Source organism: Dermacentor andersoni, chromosome 1, assembly GCF_023375885.2.
Source record: "Dermacentor andersoni chromosome 1, qqDerAnde1_hic_scaffold, whole genome shotgun sequence".
In the NCBI taxonomy this organism is placed as follows: domain Eukaryota; kingdom Metazoa; phylum Arthropoda; class Arachnida; order Ixodida; family Ixodidae; genus Dermacentor; species Dermacentor andersoni.
In genome coordinates this window covers 358159399-358182599 of record NC_092814.1, presented here as the reverse complement: position 1 = coordinate 358182599, position 23201 = coordinate 358159399, and the positions used below count along the sequence as shown (strand labels likewise).

The 23201-nt window shown below is 46.2% G+C and overlaps 1 long non-coding RNA gene across 3 annotated transcripts; it reads right to left on the bottom strand.

Annotated features, from left to right (window-relative positions):
• Positions 1–13249: 13249 nt before the first annotated feature.
• Positions 13250–22922, bottom strand: LOC129381188 (uncharacterized). 3 transcript variants are annotated; one of them, XR_011892337.1, is made up of 5 exons: positions 22475–22922; positions 21623–21722; positions 18650–18832; positions 16677–16838; positions 13250–13355 (listed from the first exon to the last, which is right to left on the bottom strand). It is a non-coding gene; the product is annotated as an uncharacterized lncRNA (long non-coding RNA). The 3 variants fall into 3 exon arrangements; XR_011892338.1 differs by having other exon boundaries at positions 13250–13352; XR_008609411.2 differs by having other exon boundaries at positions 21623–21694.
• Between the last annotated feature and the right edge of the window lie 279 nt (positions 22923–23201).

Sequence of the window (23201 nt, the reverse complement as noted above, 5' to 3'; positions counted from 1 at the left end):
CTCCAAATGGTCATGGCGAATTAGAAAGTCACGCTTCATTTCGACGAGGCAAGGTGTGTGAAGGTCAGGTGAGAGAAATTCCTTTCTGCACGTGGTGCGGGACGCCAACCGTAGCAGGAGTCACGCCTCATTTCGACGAGCCTTGGTGAGAGAAGGTCGGGTGAAATCCCTTTCTACACGTAGTGCCAGACGCCAACCATAACAAAGCCCACCATACAGGTTTGCAAGATCTGTCGGTCAACAGGACATCGCACCCACGTGCGCCCGACTCCGAACGCCAACGTGTGCTACAAGTGTGGGGCATCTAATCCGAACCAAGGACACGAATGTGCCCCGAACTGCGCCATATGCGGTGAGGTGCACGCGACGGGAGACAAAGCGTGCAGAAAAAAACTGAAAAACGTGCCTCCCCGAATATCGCGGGCGGACCAGCGCCGAAGAAAAACAGAATGGACCAACTCGGAGAGGGCATTCCCTCAGCTCACGCAACACCGGCAAAACCTCATCACTGGTTTAGCTCGGAGCGAGATGAAGCGGCGCAACAGAGCCGGCAGGGATCCAGATCGCCGTCGAGATCGCGATCAAGATCAAGGAGCCACAACAACCAACTAAAGCCAAGAGACCCGATCGAGGGGACCCCGGGAAACCCAGCCTGAAAAACACATCTTGTAGCAGCGGAGAGAAGAGTTCCCCCCAGGCCGGGAAAGCAGAGGAAGAAGCAGCAGCCGCCGGACAACCAACCAGGTGAGCTGGGTGAGGGTAGTGTCTCCCTGTGCTCCAATAACTGATAACCATCAGTACAGGAAAATTATAGAAGAGAATAAAAGATTAACACAAGAAATTAAACAGCTTAGGAATCAAATGGCCGCGGAACGCAAAGAGTATTAATCGGGAATCTCATCAATAGAGAAAAATTCGAAAATGCCATTAAAACATTGCAAAACTCAGGGTCGGTAGGCAAACCAAACGAGGGTAAGAAAGAAGCGCAAAAACGTCCTACCCACGAGGAGAAAACAAACGAGCGAAGGGATAGGAGAAGACACATTCGTACCCCGACGCAAAGCAGCGAACTAATACAGCAAGTACAGATCCAGGTTCAGGAAAACAGGGAAGGTATAGCAAATTTCAGTGAGCTTTTAGGCGATTTCATGACGGAAATTAAAGCTTTCGTCGGAGAACTGAGAATTCAGAGGCAGTACGTTAACGAAGCCGTGGGAGGATTGCAGAGGGCTATAAATAAACGCCCCTCTCCACCCTGGTTAGTGAAAAACCATCAAAAGCGGGCCGCGACGACGTGGACACGCCCATGCAGCATGGCCAAAAATAATATGAAAAGTGCAGAACAATTAGAGATTTGGCAGTGGAACTGTCGCACTTTTCACAAGTGCGCAGCAGCACTCCAAAATGACATAAACTCGGCTCCGATTCAGCCAGACGTAATATGCCTGCAGGAAGTTGGCCAAAAGATGGTCAAACTACAGGGACATTACTGTCTTCAAGATCTCAATTATCCCCGCGTAGCCGCACTGGTAAGCAAGAGTATTGCAGAGGGTAGAATATATAGAAACTCTAGAGATAAATCATGAAATAATTAGCCTTCTTCCTCTGAAGAGAGGCAGGGGAAGGAGTGTCATATTAAATCTATACAGTCCTCCTAAAGATATAAAATATGACTTTGCAGAACTCCTTACGGAGGCAGTCAAAATTGCTGGAGGCAGAGACAGACTCGTGGTGTTGGGAGGCTTTAACGCACCCAACACCACTTGGGGCTATCCGTGGGATTCTCCCAAGGGAACGCGTATCGAACATGCCGTATACTAACTAGGGTTGAGCCTAACTACGCTCCCCCCCCACGCCTACGAGGATGGGTAACAGCGTAAGTAGAGACACGTTCCCAGACCTCACCTTTACACACAATATTAAGGACACCAAGTGGACAAACTTCGAAGAGGACCTCAGCGGTGATCACTACATAACCAGCATTTCCCTCTCGACCCCCAAACTACACAGGGTCATAAGGGACGTGGTGATCACTGACTGGGAATGGTTCCGACGACACGGTCTCCCACCCGACTCCGTACCGGAATCGATGAGGGACTGGTCAGAACGCATAAGATTGTCACACAAACATCTAAACGCATCGCAAGAACAGCAGAGATGCCTGCAGTAGACAGGCACCTGCTCCACCTGTGGGAGAGCAGGCGCAGTCTGCTGAATAGGTGGAAAAACCAGAGTTTGAATAGGAACCTCCTCCGCAGAATCGGTGCTCTAGCGGAAGAGGCGAATCAATACGCTAGCAAAATTGCAACCGAGAGATGGATCCAGTTCTGCAGTACGCTACAGGACACTCTGAGCACTGCAAAAACTTGGGTCATCCTGAGGAACATGCTCGACCCAGAAAAATCCAAATTGGCGATGAGCAGAACATTACAGAGAATCACGAACGAGTTTCCGGGTACAGATCAGGAATTAATACAAGCCCTTAAAGACAGATACGTCGAAGACGCCAATACTACCAGGAGTCCAATTAACTACACGGGTGTAAAAAGCGGGAGCCTCGACGCCCCAATAACCAAGGGTCATTGCGGCAGCTCAGGTGGCCAAAAGAAATACTACCCCTGGTGCAGACCAAATTGCAAACGCAATGCTTAGGAACCTCAGCGATAAGGGCGTAGAGGCAGTGACAAACAATTTTAACGAACACTATTGCCTCAAAGGAAAGATCCTCGGTGAATGGAAAAAAGCCAATGTTATAATGATACCGAAATCCGGGAAGCCATCCCTGCAGGCACTGAGAACCATATCTTTGACGTCGTGCATGGGGTAGCTTTTTGAACGAGTTATTCACACACGCCTTCAAAATTTCATAGAGGACAAGGGCCTATTCCCAGCCACTATGCTCAGTTTCCGCAGTGGCCTCTCCACTCAGGACGCATTCCTCCTATTACAAGAGAATGTCCTGAGCTCTGTACCGAAAGGAGGAGAGCATCTAATACTAGCCCTTGATCTAAAAGGAGCGTTCGACATTATCTCGCATAAGGCCATCCTATCCGAATTAAACAACGTCGGATGTTGTGAAAACATCTTCAATTACATAAAGGCTTTCTTAACAGGGAGGAGTGCTACAATAAGCGTAGCACAAGTCACGTCGGAACCTTTTCAGATGCCAAAGGTACCCCTCAAGGAGCCATCATCTCTCTGCTCTTTAATATCGCCATGAGGGGACTCGCGCAGGCCCTGGATGACGTACCGCAGTTGAGATACACCTTATATGCGGATGATATCACTTTGTGGGCAACGTGCGGATGCCTGGCTAGCAAGGAGCAGACATTCCAAGAGGCTGCAACAGCAGTTGGAAATTTCGCCCGGGCCAGCGGGCTCAGTTGCGCCCCATATAAATGCGAAATTATCAGGGTACATGAAAAAAGATACAAAAGTCATCAAGACATACACATAAATATTGAAGGAGTCAAAACGAATGAGGTAACCGTTGCAAGAATTTGGGTTACTGGGTTCAGAGTAACGGGAGAGCAGAGCACACAATTAACATGTTAAAATCAGCGACGAAACAAGTTGCCAGAATGATACAAAGAATAACGTATCACAAAAAAGGAATGAAGGAGGCGGATACAATTAGTTAGTAAAGGCCCTTATAGTGAGTAAGATAACGCAGTCTACCTTTCCACACACTAAACAAAAGTGGCGAAGCAAACATCGAGTATATTATTAGGGGCGCCTACAAAGTGGCCCTAGGGCTACCGGTAGGCACACCAACCGAAAAACTATTAGAGCTGAGAAGAGATTTATTGGCGGCTCCTAAGGCAAAAGCGCAGCGACCGGGAACGGCGAGACAGCCTGAAGCACTGTCCAAAAAAAGGCGACAGTAATCAACAGCGCGAGCGGAGTCGAGCCGCGCGTTGGCGATGTGTCTGTGCCGCGAGGCGCGTCTTCTTCTTCACAATCTCCCCCCGGACAAAAAGAGCCATCCTGGCGCCTTAAGAATCAGGAGGCAGAGGGTCGTGGTAGGGCTTGAGACGCGAGACGTGGACAATGTCACGTCCACGCCGGCGCAAGTCTTCAGGTGGTGACAGTGGCTCAATTAGAAAATTCACCGGAGATGTTTGCTCCAAGACTCGGTAAGGCCCTTCGAATTTTGGGACGAGTTTTGAGGAAAGCCCCGGAGTCTGGAAAGGGACCGACAACCACACAAGAACGCCTGGAGCGTAGGTGGTGTTTGGATGCGTGTCGGTGCGGTTTTCTTTTTGGCGCTGCTGTTGCTCTGCCGTAAAGGAGCGCGCTAGCTGGCGGCATTCTTCGGCTTGTCGGGCGACGTCGGAAACAGGTAGACACTCGGAGGCGTCAGGACGGTATGGAAGGAGCGTGTCGATGGTATGCGTAGGCTCGCGGCCATACAGGAGGAAGAAAGGTGAAAATCCCGTAGTGGCCTGGATCGCGGTGTTGTACGCGAACGTGACGAATGGAAGGATGCGGTCCCAGTTACCATGATCAGATGCCACGTACATAGAGAGCATGTCACCAAGTGTGCGGTTAAATCGCTCTGTGAGCCCGTTAGTCTGTGGATGGTATGCCGTGCTTGTCCGATGAATAATATGGCATTCCGAAAGCAAACTTTCGACGACTTCGGAGAGGAAGGCGCGACCTCGATCGCTGAGGAGTTCCCGAGGTGCGCCGTGTCGAAGCACGAAGCGATGTAGGACGAAAGAGGCTACATCCCGCGCTGTAGCACTTGGTAAAGCAGCAGTTTCGGCGTAGCGTGTCAAATGATCAATAGCAACTACGATCCACCGATTGCCGTCCGGCGTCATAGGAAGCGGGCCGTATAGGTCGATGCCGACGCGATCGAAGGGTGTGGCAGGGCACGGGAGCGGCTGCAAAGCACCAGATGGGCGTAAAGGCGGCGATTTGCGGCGTTGACAGTCAAGACAGCACCGAACAAACTTGTGGACAAAATTGTACATGCCGCGCCAGTAGTAGCGGTGGCGAATTCGTTCGTACGTCTTGAAGACTCCGGCGTGGCCACACTGCGGATCGTTGTGGAAAGCGGCACATATTTGAGACCTTAAGCTGCGGGGCACCACCAGAAGCCACCGACGACCTTCAGGAGTGTAATTGCGTCGGTGCAGCAGCTGGTCACGAATGGCAAAATGAACTGCTTGGCGTCGGAGGGTTCGGGATACAGGGATGGTCGACGATCCAGAAAGATAGTCGAAAAGAGAAGCGATCCACGGGTCACGACGTTGTGCGGTTGCAAAGGAGTCCATGTCGAGAGATGACACGGAATGTGCGGAAGTTGTTGCGCAGGCCGAGTCTGGAGGTAAAGGTGAACGAGACAAGGCGTCTGCGTCGGAGTGTGTGCGTCCACTGCGGTATACGACGCGAATATCGTACTCCTGGATGCGTAGTGCCCAACGGGCTAGGCGGCCAGTGGGATCTTTCAAGTTGGCGAGCCAACAAAGCGCGTGGTGATCTGTGACCAAGTCGAATGGGCGCCCGTACAGATATGGTCGGAACTTGCCAAGTGCCCATACTAAGGCCAAGCACTCTTTTTCGGTCACGCTGTAATTGGCCTCAGGCTTCGTCAGTGTGCGACTCGCATAGGCGACTACGTATTCGGGGTAGCCCGGCTTTCGTTGGGCGAGTACGGCGCCGAGACCGACCCCGCTGGCATCTGTATGTACTTCAGTTGCAGCTGACGGGTCGAAATGGCGAAGAATAGGTGGGGAGATGAGAAGACGACGCAGCGTAGCGAAGGCGGAGTCACATGCAGAGGACCAGCAGGGGAGGGCGGCGTCACCGCGTAGAAGCTGAGTCAATGGCGCCATGATCGATGCGAAATTTTGAACAAAGCGCCGGAAATATGAGCATAGGCCCACGAAGCTTCGAAGTTCTTTGATGGTCTGAGGCTTCGGAAACTCAGCGACTGCTCGAAGTTTTGCAGGATCGGGTAGAACGCCGTGCTTGGACACAACGTGGCCTAAAATGGTGAGCTCTCGCGCGGCGAAGCGGCACTTCTTGAGGTTCAGTTGAAGGCCAGCGTTCGTTAGACTGGTCAAAACTTGTCTGAGGCGGAGCAGGTGAGTAGGAAAATCAGGCGAGAAAACCACGACATCGTCGAGGTAACACAGACATATAGACCACTTGAGGCCACGCAGCGTGTTGTCCATGAGTCGTTCAAAGGTGGCAGGGGCGTTACAAAGCCCGAAAGGCATCACCTTAAATTCATATAAGCCGTCAGGCGTAATGAATGTGGTTTTCTGGCGATCGGCCGCAGCCATCGGGACCTGCCAGTACCCTGAACGCAAGTCAAGGGACGAGAAGAATTCTGCTCCCTGAAGACTGTCGAGGGCGTCATCGATGCGCGGCAAAGGATAGACGTCTTTGCGCGTTACCTTATTTAACCGACGGTAGTCGACGCAAAAGCGAATAGACCCGTCCTTCTTGCGAACGAGAACGACAGGAGATGCCCAGGGACTGTGCGAAGGTTGAATAACATCACGGCGCAGCATATCTTCGACTTGGGTGGTAATGACACGACGCTCTTCGGCAGAGACGCGATACGGTCGTTGACGTAACGGCTGATGTGAACCGGTGTCAATGTAGTGCTGCACTTCCGACGTGCGGCCCAGGTGAGGTTGTGAAACGTCGAATGAACTTCTAAATTTGTGCAGGAGGTCAAGAAGGTCGGCGCGTTCGGCAGGTGTGAGGGTATCGGCGATGGCATTCGAGAACGCATCCCTGGACGTTTCCTCAAGCGCGGACATCGAAGATGGTTGGCCGGGGTCGACATCAAAAGAGTCTCCAGGGACGTCAACCAAAGACGAAGAGTCGAGGAGTTCCACGAAGCCAAGGCATTCACCAACAAGCAACGTAATAGGCGCACAGAGGGGATTGTAAAAGTATATATTGCTGCAGCCGCCAGCCATGTCAAGCGTCGCGAAGGGTAGTGGGAAAGATTTACGGCTCATGAAGACGTCGGACGGTGTGAAGAGGACCGTTGCATCAGCGATGGCATCGCAAGAGACGGGTACGAGGGCGAAGGAGCCAGGTGGAATATCTGTGTCCTCGCGCACGGTAAGTTTAGAAGGGCGGTCGCAATCTTCGTCCAAGGGTGCGTCACAAGGAGAAAATTCAACTTCGGCGCGTGCGCAGTCGATCACGGCTTTATGACTGGATAAGAAGTCCCATCCGAGGATGACGTCATGCGAGCAGGTGGGAAGAACAATACACTCGACGATGTAAACAATGCCGTGAATAAGCACACGTACAGTACAGGCTGCGTGCGGAGTGACGTGCTGCGCGCTTGCCGTACGAAGCGACAGTCCAGAAAGCGGCGTGGTTACCTTGCGCAGCGAACGGCAGTTTGGCGGCTATCACAGAAACGGCTGCGCCGGTATCCACAAGAGCGAATGCAGGAACACCTTCTACACAAATTTCGACCACGTTAGCAGGAGAGGCGCGAGGACTTTGAGAGTTCGAATGGGGCGCAGTTCTTGCCTCTTGAACTGCGACGTTCAGTTTTCCTGGTCAGGTGGTGCGGGTCGCCGACGCATTGGGGAGAGCGAGCGTCGGCGAGGGGATGGCGAGCGACGCGAAGGAAATTCTGGGATGTGAGCACGAGCATACGGTTGGGGGGAAGGAGCGGCGTATTGGCGAAATGGCTGGCTGCCGTACTGGAAGGGCCGCGAGGCGTCGCCGAACGCTTGAGGGCGACGGCGGCAATATCGGGCGACGTGTCCGGGAGTGCAGCAAGAATAACAGATGGGTCGATTGTCAGGTGTCCTCCAAGGATTAGCTCGCGGTGCGGTCCAAGACGTAGCATGGGCTTCCGGTGGCAGCGGTTGGGACTGGGTCGTGAAAGACGCCTGTGGAGTCCTGCGTACTGCCTGCGCGTACGTAAGAGGCGCGGCCACAGGCAGGACTGGCTGCGCATAGGTGAGAGGCGTGGCGACAGGCTGCACTGCCCGCGTAGAGTTGAGATTCGCGGCAGCAGGCGGCTGATGGTGTGCAGAAGGGACAACTTGGGCGACCTCTTCGGAAATGAGGGTGCGGAGCGTGTTTGGAAGACGGGAGGTGGGCTCCTGAGTGAAGGGGACTAAAGAAAGTTGGCGGGCAACTTCCTCACGCACAAAGTCCTTGACCCGCTGAAAGAATGAGGATGGGTCGCACATGTTGTCAAGGCTCGCCAACAAGTCGTCGCTTCCCAAAGGACGCCGAGTCGAAGCGCGTTGCTTCCTTAACTCATCGTAACTTTGGCATAGGCTGACAACTTCAGACACAGTGCGCGGATTCCTGGCTAGGAGCATCTGGAATGCGCCGTCATCGATGCCTTTCAGTATATGGCGAATTCGCTCAGCTTCGGGCATTGCGGCGTTGACTCGTTTACAAAGGTCCACGACATCTTCTATGTAGCTTGTGAACGTTTCTGCCGTCTGCTGTGCTCGGGCGCGCAAGCGCTGTTCGGCACGCAGCTTGCGAATAGCGGGTCGGCCGAACACTTCCGTAAAGGTTGTCTTGAAGACTGACCATGTGGGCACGTCACTTTCGTGGTTGTGAAACCACAGTTGGGCAACACCAGCCAGATAAAAGATGACGTGAGTTAACTTGGCTGGATCATCCCACTTGTTGTGTCCGCTCACCCGTTCATATGACGCAAACCAGTCTTCTACGTCTTCGTCGTCTGCACCGCTGAAGACCTTAGGGTCCCGTTGTCGTGGAACGCCGGTGCAGGTGACGGACTGTGGCGTCGGCGCCGTTTGGGATGAGCTGTCGGTCATGGCGGGCGATAGCGTTCTTGATCGCAGCTCCAGGGTTACAAGCGACGGGGTTTGAGTCCCAGCACCTCCACCAATTGAGAAGAGATTTATTGGCGGCTCCTAAGGCAAAAGCGCAGCGACCGGGAACGGCGAGACAGCCTGAAGCACTGTCCAAAAAAAGGCGACAGTAATCAACAGCGCGAGCGGAGCCGAGCCGCACGTTGGCGATGTGTCTGTGCCGCGAGGCGCGTCTTCTTCTTCACAGAGCTTGCAATACATAATACATACTCCGAGCTAAAGACGGCGGTACTGACTGCGCAGAGAAGTCGTCTAAGCCAGGCGAGAGCGGGGAGCGAGATACTCGCTAGGGTGGGCTTCCCACCGTACCCACCGAACCTGGATGAGGTACTGGTGGCAATCCCGGATCCCGTCCGGTGCAAGATCTCGGTCACTCCCCTGCCCAAGAATATGGACCCAAACCAAAACGAAAAGCGGAGAAAGATGGCTCCGTAACAACCTAAAACACAAAACAAATGTTTTGAATGTGGACGCTTCCAGGTACAACTGGAGACGGGCCGTAGCAACAGTAATTGGCAGCGACAGGAGAATGTTGAGTGCCTCCCTGTACACGTCCTCGATCACTAAGGCGGAATGCTTTGCCATTGCCCTAGTGATCAAATAGCAAGAACGCAGGAAGGAACCACACACGATTATCATCTCCGACTCGCAGGATACGTGCCGTTTCTTTTTGAACGGCCGCGTCCCAATAAAAGTTAGAAATTTCCTAGGCGGGATACTGACAAACGGATACAAGTTGATCTGGTGTCCAGGACACACAGGCCTGGAGGGACACGAGAGTGCGGACGCTTTTGCTCGAGGGCTCACGAACCAAGCAGAGCCTCGACAGCACTGTCAATCACCCCAAACATTCCAGGAGGAGTCAAGCAAGGAGGACAACGACCTATCCCAAATGGCCCCTCGCAAAGTTCTCGCTCACCAACGTGGCATGCGACAAAAATAAAACGCCCCCAGCAAATCATTAGAAGGGGAGGACAAAGATTAAACAAAATTTTTCCAACGCTCTATGGGCACACCTGTCTGTGGTGTGGTGGCTCGCCATTGCTATCCCATTTTGTCGGGCTGCCAAAATAGACCACGAAAGTTAAATGCCTTTTTTGGGAAATTTCAATTATCAAATACTTTGGATCAGTGGGAGGCACAACTCGCCAGCTCTGACCCGGAGGTGCAGCTTGCACTTTTGGGTCACGTCAGGCAGGCGGCAGCAGCCAGTCGAGCCCTGTACTTGGGGCCCCATCAATCAAGCTCATAAGCTTTCATCCCAACCCTTTTCAATAGTTATTCCTTCCTTCCTTTCTTCTTACTAACAACACATTCAACATCAATAGTGAACAGTATTTGATAGCGCGACAAGGCAGAACGTTACGGAAAAGCAAATATAATACTTTTCAAATACCTCAGATGCACACTAACGCTGCCGCATTTTCCTTCTTCCCAAGAACCATTAAAGAATGGAATGAATTACCAGTGTTAACGTGAGAAAGCACCAGTGCAGAACAATTTGAGAACTTAAAGCTACATTGAAAGATGCACGCATGTATGTGTGCTCACCGCTTTTTTTTTTTTGGCGGGGTGTGTGTGTATGAGCTCGTTTGTTAACACTGCATTTATAGTCTTGTATTATTGATCGGAGTATGTGCAGTATATTTCACTTATGTGTCTTTTTTGTTTGCTTATGTTCGCCTATTCATGTACTGTACTAATTGCCGAAATAGTGCTATTGACCTGTTTTTTTGTGCTATATGTAATATTGGAATATTCATGCATTGTACTAATTGTTGAAGTGCCGCTTTTAACCCACCCTGTAATTGCCGACAGGCCAACAGTATGAGTAAATAAAAAAAATATTCTTCAACCTGACTATTACACTTTCTCTGTTAAGGTCCTCAATCTTCGGTGCAGTTTGTCCCCAGTGTTGCTGAACCGGACAATCTCATCTGCAAACCGAAGGTTGCCGAGATATTTCTCGTTGAACCTCACTCCTAAGCCTTCCCAGTTTAATAGCTTGACTAATTCTGCCAAGTATGCAGTGAATAGCATTGGACAGATTGTGTCTTCTTTCTTTATAGAGATCATTCAACTTTTTTGTGGAGAATCAAGGTAGCTGTGGAATCTTTGTAGATATTTTCCCAAGATACTCACATATGCCTCCTGTACTCTTTGATAACGTAATGCCTCTACGACTACTGGTATCTCTACTGAATCAAATGATGCCTTTTCATAATCTATGAAAGCTATATAGAGAGGTTGATTGTATTTGCAAATTTCTCTATTACCCAATGGACGACATGAGTGTAATCCATTGTAGAGTATCCCTTCCTGAATCCAGCCTGTTGTCTTGGTCGACGGAAGTCGAGTGTTGCTCTTATTCTATTAGAAGTTATACTGGTCAATATTTTATACAATACTGAAATTAAGCTATTGGGCCTATAATTTTTCGATGCTTTAACGTCTCCCTTCTTGTGGATTAGTATAATGTTGGCATTCTTCCAGTTGTCTGAAACCTTCGAAGTCATGAGGCATTTCGTATAAAAGGCGAAAAGCTTTTCAAGCATATCTCCACCATCTTTGAATAAATCGACCGTTATTCCATGTCATCCTGCCGCTTTTCACCGGTTAACGTCTTGCAAGGCCCTTCTAACTTCACAAACAATTAGAGAAGTAGCCTGTGTATCCTGTTCATTATTACTTGGAATGGATGTTGCATGGCTGCTCTGGGTACTGTACAGGTCAGTATGGAATTCCTCTGCTTTTAATATATCTTCGAAATTGCTAATGATATTGCCCTACTTATGTCAGTGCATACATCTTGGCCTTTCTCATGCCTAGTTCTCACTGATTTCATGCTGCGTCCAGCCACAGCACGAAGGTCAGTTCAATCGCTGCTGATGCCGCGTTCCCACATTGCAGCGCTTTGACAGCGAGTTCTGCGGTCATCGAATGAGGTGTTCAAGTGTGCCTGTCCACCGTGTCACCATGGTTGGTAATTTATTTAGTATGCCTATGTTTACAACTTTATGCGGCTGATAAAATACTATCCTTATATCGCATAGCTGTCCACTTATTTTCTATCGCAATCAATGTTTCGCCTTTCGGGAGAAACTGTGCTTATTTTTCAGTACGCAGAGTGGGTCTCGCGGTATCCCCTCCATGCCCCATATAAAAAATCTAAATCGATAGACCACTTCATTGTATCTCACTAGAGTTGAATTTCCCTGTAAAACTATCATTTGTGTTTTAAACACCAGCATAAGGCCTTAGGAATATTTGTGGCGCACTTTTTTCTTTTTTTACTTGTACCAAAATATTTTCATGTTTTCTTGTGTATGTTCTTCACTTTTACCTTTTTTTTTGTTTAGTATTCTTTTCACTAAAATAATTTTATTATTCAAATGCTTTAATATTGCAATGTTTCGTCTTTGTTTCATTATTATTACTTTTATAATGCTAACACTAGTCTTCCTTTTCGGTACCTTTCATTACCCCCAATTTTTAGTTTCTCGTACATTTCTCCTAGACTGCAACCTGCCGCCGGATTGTGGGCCTTCCTGGGTACGTGCCATAACTGAAGGTTATCATCCTCATTATCCGAAGCCAACACAACGCGAGAAGCAACACGTGGCATATTGCCGTCGGGCACGGTCATCCATTAAAAAGTGGATGAGGGGGGAGTGCAAGTGGGAAACCACCAAACTGATCCTTTTTAACCAATGTGCACGGTAAAAAAAATTAGCCTTACTTTACAGAAAATCTGCTGGTAATTTGTGACCGAACATGTTTCCGTAAATAAAGAACGGTCATTTCCGTAGAACGGACAACTGAAACAGAGAGACCGTAATACAAGATACAAGTGCTTCTGTTTCTAGAAAACTGAAGACTGTATTCTGAATCTCTACTATAATTGTTAAAATACAGGTGGTTGCCGTATTCAGAAAACGAAAGACTCCGTATGCTGAATCTGTACTATATCTGTTAAAGTGCAGGTGCTTCCCATATTTCGTGTTGCAGAGCATATCCATTGTTTGGAGAAAGTACCATCGGGGACAAAATTGCCCAGGACGCGCGAGTCGACCGGATTTCAGTGGTGCGCTATTTGCAGGGATCAGCCGCACTAACATCTGCGTTCGGAATGTGCATACGTGACCCACTGTTTTCAGAGGGCTTGAACAGAGATGCAATTTGGTCGATGCTCGCACTTCCAGGGTACTTTTGTCCACGATAGTAACCTCCTTTAATGCAAATGTCATGAAGGAAGCTCATAGCCCAAGCAGCAGGTCACGATTGAGAAAATTGTCTTGCCAACGCACTGACATGGCTGCAGAGATAAAAGACTTTGCACTTTGTGATACGAAGCACTGCATTGCATATATACGAAAAGGTGCAAAATTTCAGTCAAGTTTTAGATCACAGAAGGAACTTTATTGTCTTCACTCACTCGTCTTGCACTTTTTGCTGGTGAAAGTTGTTCTTGACCCCAAACGCCTTGTGAGGATAAGCTTGCTGCTGTTAGGAGAAACAAATAGTTTTCATGAATTTCCATCTAAAGAAAGCGGCAAAAAAGCATAATCCCAGAATACAACAGAGCAGTAACTTCTGCGTTAGAAAAACATGTACGTAGACCAACATTGATGGAACAAGGGATGTTGCTGTAGCCAACATTTCGACATAGGTGCTTGTCATCAGGGTAGCAAATGTTTTCCTTGGCTGTGTTTTTTTGTTTGTGCATAGCTCACATGCCTCTAGCCTCATTGGGGGAGAAGCTGGTGCACATAATAGTCAAGAGTGGCCAAAGTGTTAAAATAAAGGCAGGAAGGGTGTGCTTAGCAGTGGTGATTGTGATGGAGCGGGTATGAGCACTGCTGTCAGTTCTTGCAAAGAGTAGGGGTGACCAAAACAGAAAACGATGTACACATGTAAGCAGTCATTAATCTAATTTTCCCAGAAGTCACAATAGGTATTAAGATAAACAGTTTGCACATTTGGAAAAAGGCAACGAAGAATTAGGGAAAATAAATTTTGTATCAACATGCATCTGGTTAACATCAGTGTAAATGGTAAATGGAGGCACATTATGAATACATATTTTGTTGAAAGCCGATGAAAAACAGATGTATTGACCAAACATTAAAAAATAGGGACATTAAAATTAAACTGGGTATGACCATAAAACAGTAAAGAACAGCCTGTGGGAAAAAATGGGTTGGACAATATGTTAACAGGTGCAAGATTGCGAAATGTCGAGCGCTGTTTATATTCATGCGCTGTTGATGGCTTAAGTGTCTGTCTTCCCGTGGAACCTTTGTCTTGAACAAGGAAATAGGTCATTTTTTAAAACAAGTCGGTGTAAATGCTGTTCAAAGCTTCAGCCTTACTATAATGAAAGAAAATATTATGGGCAGTTCTCCTGGGTGGGCTTTCATTCACCAGTTATTTCCACCGGTGTAAGCTCAAAATTTAATTGTCTAAATGGACCTTAGCTCCTGGCAAACCCTTAGCTGGTCTTTATTTTTCAACACAGATGCCTGCACATTATATGTTGGCAGGAGCACTAGCAAACTACATTATACTTGTTGCCACAACCAAAGTTAAATTCGGTAACAGTGAGTGAAAAAAAACAGCATTCCACAATACCGATTCAAATCATCTGGAGAAGTTGCTGAAGTTGTTGTACACCTCCCACCCCACCATACACACAATTATACACCACACTAACCCTCATGGTGTCAACCATACTATTATAACACTAGGCATCAAGTGACGAGAATTGGGGGATAAGAGGGCACAATTCTTTTCGTTAGAACATCAAATGTGCTTTACATTAATGCTACATTCCAACTAACAAAGAAGCAGCCGGTTTGTGAGATAGTGACCAATGCATACGAAAGCTCATGACATTCTGTGCAGCAGAATGTTGCCGATGAGGTCTTATGCGCACAAGTGCACTCTTTCACACAAAATGACATCCTGCAGTCAAAGCTTGTGTCAAGATTAGAGGTTGAAAAACACCACAGTGGAATGCAGAGTGCTAAATTTGTTGAAAATTACTAAAAATTATTCGATTATTCATTATCCTTACTGTTTGTTAAAGATTCACAGACTGTTCTCTACAGATGCTGTAAACAGGCACCCTGCTTTTACAGTCGTAGCAACAATGATCTGTGGCACAGACAAGGAGAAATGCTTATGAAGTTTATGCAAGAGTATACCCTACAAATTACACCCCATTTCACATTCCAATGTGGTAGAAGAGGAAGACATAAAAAACTATTTTCTGGTGGAGGATGCATACCCCAAAGTAGAAGAAACAAGTGTACCCTAACCATTGCTGTTGCCGATGCCTGTGCACTAGCAGTTACATATAATATGGCAGTTACAATTGTTATTCCACAAGCATTGCAAGCTGCTGCCAGTTTACCAGTACATAGCTGTAATACATTTAGGGCAAGCTAAAGCTCGCTAATGGATTTATCGCATATGACACAATTGGAATGCAATATTCTGCAAATAAATGAAGTGCGATGTGGCATCCCATAAAATGAAACACCTTTGAAGAATCTGAATCACCACCTGGGCCATGACGAGGTAAAGAGTGTTCTGTGTAGTGCACCTGTATAGCCTAAAGCTGTGGAGAATGCATTTAGTATTAGCTGTGAAGGTTTCTAATTTTAACTGCACACAGTAAAAACCTCCACGCAGTTTTGCAAAACGCAAACCCCCTACCTTTTTACTGTTTAAAGGTAATGACACGTAGGGCCATAACATGTACATTATGGGCTTCGTTCCCAAACAATCAAAGTGAATAGCACCACCCTAAGTGTTATGTGCCTGCCTCTCATTTGCTGTCAAAAATTGTTAGTGTCGGATGCTGCGATCGTCAGAGAAACTGATTTGTGGAGCAATATAAAGTATTAAGTACTGTGAACTGAGTTTTCTGTTTAAGCATTATCGGATCTTAATGTTAAAAAATGAGGAATAAATACAACATGCATATTTCACGTTGCAACCCTCATGAGGTATTTAGTAGTCTGAATTATAAAGCATTCCTGATTTACGATGCAGGACAGATTTTATTCCACTGAAAGAATGGCACCATGCCAATGATTCTTGCATTTGGTGCTACATTTATTTGTATTTAGTTCAGTTGGAATGTGTGTGCACTCCCAATTTAGGCAAATTCGTATTCTCTGATTACCTTGTATATGACACCAAGCACTTGCTTAACAGGAGTATTTCTAACATTTGGAAGATACGAGGCTCCTGAATGCAGATCTAAGCCTGGGGTGCACGCCGCCCTCTAATCTGATCAGCAAGTTTCTAGAACTCATCTACAAGGTTTCTTATGATGAATGTAAAGTTGCTTGTATGGGAGAAACAGGGAATTTAAACAGATGAATTATGCAGCATAAGAATGTCAGCAAGAAGCAAGCATCAAGAAGCACTGTCACTCGATGTACACAGGCTATCAAACAAAAGAATTATTTGAGATGATTTAAAATTCTGGCATTGGAATGAAATGTCTTTTACACTATACATAAACTTTGATTATTCACTCTACTACCACTACCTTCAACAGAAACATTCATAATCATTATCATATCTATGCCCCGTCATCCTGGCCAATGTTCAAGCCTTCATTAGCTGCTTTTTTTTTACTGCTAATTCTCTGCAGGAAAGAAGTGTCCATATGAAGACCATATCATATACTTATTACCCGTTTTTTGATAAAAGATAAGGGAAAAACTTCACACTAAAAATGCATTGAGCTTGAGCAAGTTCTATGCTTGAAGCTGTTGATTCTTTTTCCCTTTGCCATCTTTGACCTACCTGGTTAGCTAAGTAGACAGAAAAGCTGCAGAAGAAAGGTGGGGGTGCCAAATTAGACTTGTGCCCCAGGGGACCTTTTCACGGTCACTGGAGGAACTGCCTGTGGCCTCGGCATCTTCCTTGAGGGCCATGGCCATGTCTAAGAAACCTTGTCTCCACAGGCTGCATAAAGAAGGATAATTTTCTGAGCTAAGTCTTTTTTTTAAAAGCACCCATTTAAGTTGTATTCGTGGCTTTGCACCACAAAATCGCCACGTGACTGGCCACTCAAGACACTTTACGTGTATTCGCATGCTTATTTCTTGGAAAGACACTTTTATGTAGCTCACTATGAGTAACAGAAAAGTGTATTGGTAGGCTTTCTTATTGCTCTACAACTTTTCATTGACACTTTTCATTTAATTATTTGAGATGTTTATTAACTAATTAATAATTATGTAATTAGGCAGTATGCAAAAAATAATCCGAGTATCTCCAAGTAACGGCAAACATTACCTTCGTTCTGTCTAGTTACATCACATTTATATATTTCTAAATCTTGGTGCACGATAGTTAGGACACCCTGTAGATTAAAAAACATTACAATTTTCATAATCATCTCTTGCCTGTTATTGGTGGCTATGGCTGCTTCAAGTGATTCTTTCGGTAAGGTACAAGCAGTTTTGAAGTAAAATTGTTTTGCATCAAGCGTGTGTAATCTAGAAAATCAAGCAAAAGGTCAAGTTGTGTTCACTATTCAGATGCTTAACTAAGAAGCTGCAAGAAACGAAAACAGGACACAACACCTAATAAACGACGCAAAATTTGAAAATCTCAACTGAACAAGAAACCAGTTTTTGAAAATGCAGGAAAAGCCACCAGCTTAGGTCGAGTACACCCTTGCTATGTACTCCAAGTGAAATTGTTACTGCAATGCTTGGGCACCATATCAACGTAACAATCACCAACTTTGAGCAGAATATTAACACTACTAAATGAACTGGCCTTTGAAGATTCACGATCTGAAATCCTCAACAGCTTGTTCTGGCGTTTAATCTGTTGAGCTCATTCTGTATTCTCAAAAGCTGGCTCTCGGCCATAATTTCTCTAAAGGCAACATCAGCCTAAGTCTCAAGATAGGGTTGACCTGTAGATAAAGTGGATAATGCATGGCAAACATCATGAACACTCTTACATGTTAACCAGAGGGTTCACTCATGCAGCCATATGTGATGCAGACATATCATATATTGAAGCTGGTTTTGTGAAGTGTTTCATGCTTCCAAGGCTTCTTCTCCAGTTGTGAAAGCTGTCTCAACTAGCTAAATAAGCGATGAGAATAAAAAAAGAACTTCAACATGTTAACAATACGTTGGCCATTTGCAAGTAACCAGCAGTCTTTTTGGGCTCTTAGGTTGCCTGGTGCAGATCTACTTGCCACAGTGCTTGCGTTACCCAGTACCAGCCACTTTAAGATACAATGTGTTCAGAGCCTTTTCTGTTTTTCTGCTTTCGAAACAGTTTACCATGTGTTCAGTAGGCGTTGAGAAAGGGGACAGAAAACACTGTGCACCACAGATTTCTAATATGTTTTGCTGCATGCAGCATGCCACACTGGATGCAGGTGAAGCCAGTGGAAATGCGGTGTAGCAGTCGCTTGTCCTGGAAGCAGGGCATATGGTGGACTGACTAGTGCGTGCGATCAGATAATATTGCTGCCGTAAAAAATTTTCTTTGTGGTTTTTCACATTTTAGGAGGTGTTGTCTACATGTCTGGTAAGCATTTTTATGACAATCTGAACCCGTATACGATACTGTTCTCTTACATCAACTTTTTTCTCATTTACAAGTGTTTCCATTGCACGCCACATATGTTAGCGACACTGTGGACACTGCAATAAAAAAATTCTGGACACCTCGAAACACTGCTCTGGCCTGCTTGGGTAGTTTATGGTACACCAGGCAGGCATTTTAGGGGAAGAAATGCCACACACCCGTGCAGACGAAGTGCTGCTGCAAAGTTGTGAAGCACCAACTTCCGGGACAAGGTTGGCTTCAGTTGAGGGAGCTCGTGCTGTCCATCCCTGGTAGTAGAGATCAGTGGTGTGGACCCCTTTATACTGGCTTTCCTTTCTGGTCAGAAACTTGGCAACAGCTCCTACCTTACTTTTTTGAACCTGCAACATGTGCACAGAAAATCACATCACGGTGCGTTGATGGTATGGCATTATTTCTTTACACATTCTATCAAATCATTAAAAAAATACAGTTCGCACATTTTTATTACTGTACATAGACAGTCAGTTGCTAGACATGTGAAACATTGCCCTCCCTCAGACAATGCAACAATAGAAGCATACACTGGAAAGCTACACTAAAATTTAAATTTATGTGGCACCGTATGGGCATACAGTGTGCTTACTGTATGGTCTAGCCCTGTGTCAAGTAAAAGTTAATTGTCAATCGTTTATGGTGTATTTCTACTTATTCTGCGTCGTCAAACTGTACAATCAATGTTCCAAGTTTACACATTGATGGCTTTTGATTGCCTATGTGATCCATTTCCCACTTACACATGCAGTAATCCCACTGCAATAAGGAAAAAGAGAAAAAGAAATGCCGTGATAATCTTCCACATTTGCTGAGGGCAGGAGCAATGGCCAGTAGCATGTGGTTGAAGCCACATAAATATTCAGTTTTCATACAGCTTAATTGTTCAGCATGTAATAAAGAGGTATGCTGTGCGCCTCTGCATGACCAATAAAATCTGACTACTTGAGACTGCACTAAGGCTGCTGCTTGGTACTGTTCGGCAGTTCAGCTTTGGTTTTCTGATATACAGAACTGTTTAGGTATCAGTAGTTTGCGATAAAATGGAACTTGGAGCACTGGTCACTTGCCCATAAATAATGCAACAGCAAATACAACACAAGGATAGGAATACGGGTCTCTTAGAAAAAGAACATACACATTATGATTGTAATGTGATGTGATGCCACAATGAAACAGAAAACAACGCATAGAAGTGGATGGCACTTCCATGCTACCAAGGTTATTGGACAGGTGGTACTTCAGAAGTGCCCGCAACACAGTCAAACAAGGCAAAGCCACATTTTCTTGTGTTCAGCACAAGGCGTTGGCAGGCTAGTTGGTGCGAATCCGTAAATACTTTGTTTAGCACAAAACAACGGACACAAGAAAGACGACCCCCCCCCCCCCCCCAGCACAAGGCACTACTCTCAACTGACATCACTTTATTGCGTCACTCCTTTATAGACAGCAGATACTAGAAGAACATGCGCTGTGAGCACCATGTGCGGGAATCGCCAACATCCGTTCACAAGAGCACACTCATGTGACGGAATCCAAAAAACCATATTCAGCACTGTACGATGTTAAAGAAGGCAAACTAATGCAGTGTGACCCCAATGACTGTATGAAGAAAGCTTCCGATAACTCTCGGGCGGTGGTATCCCAGCACTTTTTCAAAATCGTAGTATCACGAAACGTGGCTTTGCACTTCCATATTTTACAATGTTGAGCCAAATGGGAACCTGTGCCTGCTGATATGGATCGCTCATGTTCGCCATGTTTCGTGATACTACGATTTTGAAAAAGAGCCGTGATACCACCGCCCGAGAGCTATCGGAAGCTTTCTTCATACAGTCATTGGGGTGACAGTGCATTAGTGTGCCTTCTTTAATCTTGTACAGTGCTCAATATGGTTTTTTGAATTCTGTCGCATGAGTGCGCTCTTGTGATCGGATGTTGGTGGTTCCTGCACATGCTGCTCACTGCGCATGTTCTTCTAGATTCTGCTGTCTATAAAGGAGTGACACAATAAAGTGATGTCAGTTGAGAGTAGCGCCTTGTCCTGGTCATCTTTCTTGTGTCCGTTGTTTTGCGCTAAACAAAGTAATTATGTATTCCTAGTGTGTGTTTGAAGACAGCTCCACATGCAGTAGCAATTCCAGTATTGCTGCCCAGTGGTTTAGCTCGCCACAGTTTGAAGTGCCACAAACTATAAGGAGAGAAAACTGCATTATAGTCTTGTTGCAAACAAGAATATAACGTGAAGTGCATTCCGAGGCCAGAAACTATCGAAAAAAAAAATCCTGCATTATATTCATGCAAATTGATAAGCTGCATGACATGTTTAACATGATAAGTTTTCATGACGCACCACTGTGCAGGGTTTTATAGACAAAGTCAAATATATTTAGTGCCAATATCACACTATGATGGTACACAATGGTGGTAATCTGTAATAATATAAAAGGTGTTGCCTTAATGTTACAACAAAAGTTGACATTACTTAATAATAGCCCTGTAAATTTTAATATGCAGGGGCACCACTTGGTTAAACAATAGTGATGTAATGTCTGTGTACAAGTATTACCCATGCATTTCTGCCATTGTCCAAATGGCAGAAATGAATGGGTAATACTTGTATACCTAGGTATTACATCACTATTGTTTAACCAAGTGGTTAAACAATGTCTGCCTCACACAAGATTAGAACTAAAGCATAAATTATGTATAATCACCCTAACAGTAACATTTGAGCTTCACAGTAAGTAGACGTTTGTTGATGCCAGCCTCCCCCAATGCTAAACCATGCTGCATGCTTTACAGAGAAATTATAGTGGTATCACTTAACTGTGAAGCTATTCAAGTGCAGCATTGTAGATATAAGTGCAAATTAAGATTACTTCTCCCTCTTTTGCACTTTTGCCTGCTAGACCACAATCCAATGACATCAATACATTAACTCAGAGAACCTAATTTGGCTTATATATTAACACCTTTGCATACAGCCACAGCTGCTCTCTGTCATGTGTGCTGCAATAATGAAGGAGTGCTTGTCCACCAGCACTCCAATGTCACTAACAGTGATCACCTACACAGCTGAGTAGATGGTAATGATTCAGGTAGCAAATAGAGAAGAGAAAAAAAAATCCACTCACTTTGAGAGCTGCAATACTGCGATAGCTCGACAGACGTGGACCCGTTGCAGGCAGCAGACCTCTTCTCAGCTCCTGCAGAACAACAGAAACTTGTCTTTCCCTAAAAGAAAAGATTAATTAGTAACGATAAGTTACCTTGTTCCTGCTGAGTATCAATACAATCTGACTTTCATGCATATCCACTCTCCGCTTTAGTAATACAAGTGAATTATTCGTAAAATAGTCTATGATGATACCATTCGCTTCTCTTGTATGTCCAAATTTTTTCGCACTGATACACCGTTTACTGCTTGCTTACTGACACAAATGTCTTGACTGCCCTGACATCATTCGAAGCAACACGTCTTGTACCCCAAGTTGCACCAAGGAAACACAGTAGAGCAGCCAGAGCGAAGAACTTTTGTTTGGTCAGTACAATTAAAACGTACACCCAAGCAAGAAAGTAACGATCACACGTAGTGAGCCACTGCTAATGCCTCGAACGTTTATTTCCGTATTCTAACAGAAGTTCTTGTATCGGATACAGTAGAGTACAATACAGTATAATACAGCTCTCAAGCCAATACAAGCGTCAATACAAGTGCGCTACTGAACGCAGTTTCATTCTACGCTTTTAACGCGAGTGAGCAAGAGGTTAGAAGTGCCACACGGAAATTGCGATCGAGCCGATCACGCTACCACTGGAATCGATCTGAAAGATAGGGTGATCCTTTTCCCCATTCATGCGTCATTTTTGCCCGAAGACGTTGCATAGTGGTCTTTAGAAACAATATTCCTGTTCGCGACACCGACTTACCACACATCATTTAACACCTACGTTGTGCAAACCAAATAAGATTAGAATGGGCTTACCTCATGAGCAAGTTACGAGCGCGCGTAGACTGTTGAACACTCGTTGAGAGCAACCAGGCTATCGCGTGTCCAAGCGCATACGTGCACCCAAACACAGGACAACTTCTTCGATGCCGCAGCGTGCAGAGTTTTGTACACGAAGTGAAAGACATTCGGCGCAAATATCCCCGCGCGATGACGGAAAATGACGAGCGCACAAGCGTGCACCACACAGCGACAAATTCGGAACTTTGCCAATTCGAACGTGCCGAGAGCCAAGCAGCGTAGCCATCCATCGTTTCAGTTCTTCGCTCCCGATGCGTCAATCTCTCTTCCTTGGGGTCTTGCTCCACTCTTGAGTACAAATCAAGATATATTTACGGCAAATTAACAATTTTTACAACACGACACGATAAATGCGAGCTGACAACACATGTGCAGCTTTGTCTACCACTCCTAACGGAAGCCGCGAAGCGTAAAGTCCCTCAATCATTTAAAAGTACCGCCAGGCTTTGATCCAGCCGACAACGCCTGCGATAGGCTGATCGGTGACATGTGACCTTGCTCCGCCCCTTTGCCGCCATGAAAGTTCCTGCGCGCCGGGCGAAGATCGCGCGTTTCGCCTGTTGTGCTTTGCACATCGCTGCGATAATTTCGTTTCGGGAGGTCCGGAATGCCTTGTTGCTGTGCGGTTGGGTGCCGAAACCGGACGAAGGATGGCAAGAAGTTATTTTGCATCGCGCGCGGC